Consider the following 7,143-nt stretch of genomic DNA (forward strand, 5'->3'; position numbering starts at 1 on the left):
CGGCCAGATAATAGTTGTGAACAGCTATGAGTTGCCAGTATATCAAAGCACAAAATGAAACAATGTTCAAATTAAATAAAGCTGTTTACTTTTAGACTTTTTAAAAATAACAAAAGTAGTTTTAGTTTATCACATTATCTGTGATAGGGACTTCCCTGGCGGTCCAGTAGTTAAGAATCCACCTTCCAATGCAGGGGACGCAGGTTCGATCCATGGTGGGGGAGCTAAGATCCCACGTGCTACAGGCTACAGAGCCCGCTCGCCACAACTAGAGAGCCCACAGGCTGCAACTACTGAGCCCATGTGCCACAACTAGAGAGAAGCCCGCGTACCGCAACTAAGACCCGATGCAGCCAAATAAATAAATAAATAAATAAATAAAATTATTTGTGTTAAAATACACCTAGTGATAATTATAGTGACTGAGGTAGGTGCTCTTTCTCAAAGCACCTGTTCTGGAGTTGGCTACTACTTTGCTCCTTCTTCTCTACAAATATACATGGACATGTGGAGATGTTCTATCTTTACCCTCAAGAGAGAACCAGGTTGGTGACTGCAGTGAAACATAGGCAAAGTGTGGAGTCAACTAGAGTTAATGTTTTCAATTTTAAGCAACCACACAGGTATATTACATTAAGAACCTAAGTAATTTATGTATATTGAGCCCTAACTAAAACATATCAAATGCTATTATATGTTAAAATGCAAATAAGTCATGTGGGTTTTAAAAGATAAAAACAAAGTTAACTCTAGCAAATTTAATTTAAATGATTAAGTAATAAAAGACAGAGATTATAGAAAAGGTGGAAACTTGAAAACTATTTTTTTTACAGAGTACCCTATAAATGCACATGCAATATACCAAAAAAAATCAGCTATAGAATTACAGATAATTTTTATTTTTATTTATCCTTTCCTATATTGTGTAACTATTAAATAATAAGCATGTATTGCTTTTTTAAACTAAAGCGTTAAAAATGTTAAGGCTATTTTCCCTAATAAAAAATAAAAGCATTTTAAAATACATTTTTAAGTATATTCTGAACTGAAAACCTAAGATCGTGCAGACATCTGTCCCTAAAACAGATGTTTGCCCAACTGCCTCCGTGCTGCCTAAAATGCAACCAAGTGGCATCCAAAGTGATGTCAGTCTTGGTGACAAACATCGGGCTTATGCAGAGCTGGGGGGCTAACAGCTTGCTCATATGTGACTGCAATATAACAGAGAGAGATGGGAAATTTGGCCTAAACAGGGAAAAGAAAGTTTTAGGACATCAATTTTAAAAAGCCATTTCAGATTGTTGGGAACCATGAAAGGATGGGGTTAAAAGGAGGAGTTTTCTCCAAGGTAGCCCATGCTAACTTGAGCCTCCTGAGATGCAAAGATAAAGAATATGCACCAGGGTGACTATGGCTCTGTATACTCCCTTAGGCTTTTTTTTTTTTTTTTTGTATACTCCCTGAATACAGATCTGTCGGCCATAGAGCAGAGAGAAATCATCAAAATAAGAGCAGGCCACCATAGCTCAGCTATTGCACAAATGGCTCCCATGACTTAGGAGATCCCAAGATACGAATTCAGAAGAGAAAATCTGGAATAAGGATTTATGCCGATAAGCACAAGACTTCACATATAGTCCTCAGTAATTTGATCACCAAGACTCTGGAAAACACCAGCTGCATATGTGATATCTGCTTAAGCTAAATCCTCCACAATGTGTCCAATGTTACTACACAGTTTATTGAAGGCTACTCATCCTTATAACTTGGATATTAATGAGAAAACTAGAAATGAATATGTGAAGATAAAACCTGAAATATTTAGTATATTAAATCCTTTCAAAGGTGAGCTCTCCCCATGTCTTAACATCAGATATTTGTAATTCATATTTTTTAAAATACCTTACATTAGAGCAAATTTTACTTGTAAAACTGGACAGTGTGGAATTCTCTGACCACAGGGGGAAAGTGAGGGCAAAAATGGCCAGTCTGAGTTAGCGATCACTGTGCAACAAAGCATCCCAAAACTCAGTGACTTAAAACAATAAGCATTTCTATTATCGCTCACAAAACTACAGGTAATCTGGGCAGTTCCTCTGGCCTCAGATGAGCCCCTGCATGGGTCTGCAGTCGGGTGTGGGTTGGGATGGTAGCTCCCACATGTTTTGAGGTTGGCTGACTTTAGGCTGGTCTAGTATGGCTTTGAATGGGAAATATGAGCTCTCCTCAGTGTGTTCTCTCATCTTCCAGCAAGGTTGGCCAAGTTTGTTCTCATGGTGACAGAGCTCTGAGAGAGAACAGAAGGACATAAGGTCTCTAGGCTCAGAAATGGCACATCGACACTTCTACCATATTCTATTGGCCAAAGTAAATACAAGCCCAGCCCATATTCAAGGGGGTGAGAAAATAGACCCCATCCCTTGGTAAGAGGAACTGTGAAGACTACAGGAAGGGGTGAAGAATTGATGCCAATTTTGCAATCAGTCTGACACGCATAAACCAAAAAGAAAATCCAAGTCAAATATTAGGGAAAAAGTTAAAACACAGCAAGTGATGGTCAATGAAGTAAGCAATCCATCTCTTTACTAATGCATGATGACCTGATGAAAAAAAAACACCACCAGTTTCATTCATCAGAGGAAAAAGGGTTCTGTATCTCTACTTTATCCCAGCCAAATAGGAACTCCATTTATATCACATTTTTACTAGGTCTGACCTTGAAAGATGCTTAAAATATAATTGAGTTCTTCCCATGGAAATGAAATATATCTATTGACTATTTTTTTAAAGAAAAAAATGTATTATTTTATTCAACATAACGTTGTTGGAATATGAGATGTGCCAAATACTGACACTTTGCAGAATGACTCAGATAAAACTTTGCCAGGAAAATTCCAATACCTGAGGCATTTTTTCCTAAATTATCCTATTAATTACCTACTTCTTCCCCTTCCTTAGTTTTAGAGACACAATCCAAGCAGGCTGTATTTTCCCATCTGTGGTTCCTGAGCCATTTGAAAATCAAGAATAGTTGGATCCAGAGTTAATAATAATAATAATAATAATCTAACAAACAGTATAGCCTGGGCACTGACCAATCAGAACACAGGCTGGCACAGGCTTCTGCTCTGCTGTGAGTCCTACCCCCTCCTCTCTGCTTGCAAGAAGGGATGAAAGATGCCTCCTACTTCACCTCCCAGGAGAGAGACACTTTAATGAGACCCTTGCAATGGCGACATATATGTTCTCTGGAGCATTAGGGACACTCTAGACTGTTGTCTGGGAAATCTAAGTTGCAGGAGACAAGCTGACTAACTTCTCTGACAGCCGAGGAAGAGGGAGCTGACAAGTTTGGGACTGGCCAGCACTGCCAAAGTTTATTAGGGAAAAGAATGTATTTCTCATGGGGCAGGCACTGCCCCTCGCTAGAGGGAGCTACTGCGGAGGTCCTCTTATGTCCTGTTCCAGAGGAGCACCTGGAGGGGTGAATACAACTCAGTGGAGGGAAGCTGTAGGAATTGCCAGATTCTCAGGGGCTGAAGAAGAAATAAGAAACTAACTGGAAAAGAGATGCATTCATCTTCATCAAGGGAACTACAGGGAGAGATCCAGAGCAATGAGAGCTATTCTTACCAACTACAAAAGTGCCTGTGAAAGAAAGAATCAATTCTTAAAACCTATAGTCAGGCCCAGAAAGCACTAACGCAGTTTCATATAGTACCAATCAAGTAAGATCCTTCCTACTACCCTCTCCTCCCCCAATCCCTTGCACTCCAACTCTGGAGGACCAAGACCTCTACTTAGTGAACTAGGGGAGAAGAAGTAAAAGCAAATGTGGATAAGAAGTTGACCACAACGTTCTCCCCCAACTGCTAGTTTTCCACCAGCCACAGCTGGGGAAGTGGGGAAAGGCCTCGTTCTTTAGTCAGTTCCAAAGTTTGACCATCACATTGGACTGGACATTTTAATTACTGACCACAGGGCTTTCTATCATCTAGGAGTATAGGCAAAAGTCATGAGAGGGCCCCAATTTTCACCTGGGACAAAATAAAATGTAAAAAGCAGGAGGGAATTCCCTGGTGGTCCATTAGTGAAGACTCCACACTTTCATTGCCAAGGGCATGGGTTCGAACCTCAGTGGGGGAACTAAGATCCCACGAGCCGTGCTGTGCGGCCAAAAAATAAAAAAGTGAAAATGAAAAAAAACAGCAGGAAACAAAAATTAAATTGTTTTACAATTACGTATCACTCTTTGTCTTCCTCTGATGGACCAGTACAAAAAGCCACCTCTCTTAAGTGACATCCTCATGGAGGAAACAAAAATAAGAAAGCAGTTCATTACATAATAATTAGTGACAGCACCATGAAGAAAAATAGAGCAGGGTGAGGAGATATGGAGAGATATTTGGGAGGCGGGGTGCTGCTGTCCACAGAGTAGCAAGGAAGGCATCTGAACAGAACATGAGTGAGAAAGCCAGCGTATGAAGATCTGCGGGAAGATGGTCTGGCAGAAAAAACAGTAAGTGCAAACTGCGGAAGCAGGAATGAGCCTGGTGGTCCGAGGATCAAAGAAAAGCCTGTGTGGCTAGAATAGAGGGAATGAGGCAAGAATGGTAAGTCATGAGTTTAGGAAATCCACCAGCAGTCTAATTGTATGCTGTCATGAAGAAGGAATTGGCCCTGAAGTGCAATGCGAAACTATCTGAGGGCCGAGTTCCGTCCTCCAATGGTTACCCTTGTTGCTGTGTGCAGAAAGGATGGTAGGCTGCCAAGAGAATGGAGACTAGTTGAGAGAACGGAGACTAGTGACCAGTGACTAAATTTGTCACGCAGCAACTTCCAAATCATCTAGCATATTTACTGAAAGGACATATTACTAAGCCCCATCCATTCCCCGAACCTACTGAACCAGAATCTTGGGGAAATAAGGTAAAGTCCGGTATTTTTAGCGGATTCTCCAAGAGATTCTCTCCTGCTGTCAGAATCAGGAATCGCTACCCTACATTACGCAGTGGCCATTTTATGAAAACCCACAAAAGAACTTTTGCTCAGTGTCTGGCTTAGGCTCTCTGAAATGTACATGTTTTGATCTTGCCTCTTTGCTTTAAACACATTTCATCCACCATTAACAACTGTGCAGCATTTTCCAGTTCAGTTTTTTTTTGGTTCCAACTTTAACTTGGGCTTGATTTTACTATTTATTCTACCTTCATTTCCCCTTTCCCTGATACTTATTTTTATTTTTTATAAATACTGTTTTTTGGTATTTATGCATCCATTTTATTGTTTTTAAGAATTAAACTGCCATTTCAGCAATCTTCAGAGTACTATAATGCACTGTACATACAGGTAATTTAGACTTGTGCCTATACCAGCTTCAAAGCCTTCTCTGATATACAGTGCAATTCACATCATTTTTTTCCTTAGAGAAAGAAACATTAATTTTGTTATCTTTCTACCCACCACAGTCACTCAAACAATAACTGATGAGTTCACACCTGATGCCACTTAAAATTTTTGTCTGCTACAACACATTCACCTGATCTGCTTTGCTGCATAACATATATTTCCTAAACCTAACTAAAAATAAATCATTTTTAAGTCTATCTCTTTTAACATGTGTGCATTTTATCATGATACTCATTTTTTTTGTCCAATATATTATTTAAGTGGTTTCATACTACATTCAACCGTAGTGAATTTCAATAAAAGCAGGAGAGCTCATCCAGCATAGACAGTTGAGAAGACTTTAGTGAATTTGACTATTTTCTTATTACAGGAAACAATCGTATTGTATCTTAAGAGAAATATTTTAACAGCTCCTAAAGTCGGGCAGAAAAGGGAATCAAGTTTGGACCCGTCCAAGTACCTACAATAATACGATAGAAGCATTCACCACCACCATCTCACACTACCTCAGTCTGTACTTCTAATAGCAAAGCTTTCTCACTAGAAGTATTAGCACTGGACTCTCAAATTGCCAGGTGTGAAAATCACTTACTTTTTTTTTTAAAGTGTTAATTATTTTAGGCTGGTCAAGGTTAAAATGGCCTCATATTATTTCTAATTTCAGCTCTAAGCTCAGAGAGAGATGTGTTTGCATCTGATCAACCAAAATGAGAATTTGTTTTGCTTATATCCAACAGAATAAAATGATAAATTAGCAATAAGTTTGTCCTTTTCCAAAAAGAAATATGTTCTAAATTTATATATTATAAACTATATAATAAATCATATCCACATAATACAAATTTCATATTTACATTATGCACCATTTAATGGAAGAAAAACTTCATGAGGGTTTATTCAAATGACGTATAATACACCAAGAATGTCAATTTATATGTATGAATTCTGTATAAAGTGTAAGCGGTCACCTTAGCAGAAACATAACAAGTCCCTATAATTCAAAAATTAATTCTAAAGACACCTTATAACGTGATGAAATTCATATAACTTAGTCATATTCATTCATATAATTTACTTTTCTCTTCTCTAATACAAAGTCATCTGGTAGTCTTCATTTAACTTCATGCTAAAACGTTCCAAGTTTAGAATCTTTACCAATAAAATAAACAGGCAAGAAATAATAGTTTTTTTAAATTTCAGGTTAGAGGGAAAACACGTATCACACAGTAATAAAACCCAAGCAAATGGCGAGCTGGTGACTATATGAATGCCTATCATTAAGATATTATTCAAATTCCTCCATGGCACTTAAACTGTAGTTTAAAACCCAATAAACAAGAAACCATAAGAACAGGACCAAACTCTACTATGAAATGAGGCATTATAATAAACTAAATATTTAGGGCTGAATAGACTTTAAGACAATGAACAGAGTAGCACACACTTCATCTAAATGACACCATTTAAACAGTGCTATAATATAATGTTACTTAAGACTAACCAGTGTGGTGCATTATGTGATTCCAAGCATTCTGAAAAAAAGTAGTAACAAGTAACAACATCCCCACCAGCTTGGAGCCTACAGAATCAATTACTTTGGCCATATCTTTCCAAATGATTTAGTAATGCCTTTTAACATTACAAACATAAATCTATCACAGTACTGGAATTCTGATGCATTTTGGTGCTTCTAGGGCTGCCTAAAAATGAGAAGGCATCCACGCGAAATTCATT

The sequence above is a fragment of the Tursiops truncatus genome, chromosome X (assembly GCF_011762595.2).
Source record: "Tursiops truncatus isolate mTurTru1 chromosome X, mTurTru1.mat.Y, whole genome shotgun sequence".
NCBI lineage: Eukaryota > Metazoa > Chordata > Mammalia > Artiodactyla > Delphinidae > Tursiops > Tursiops truncatus.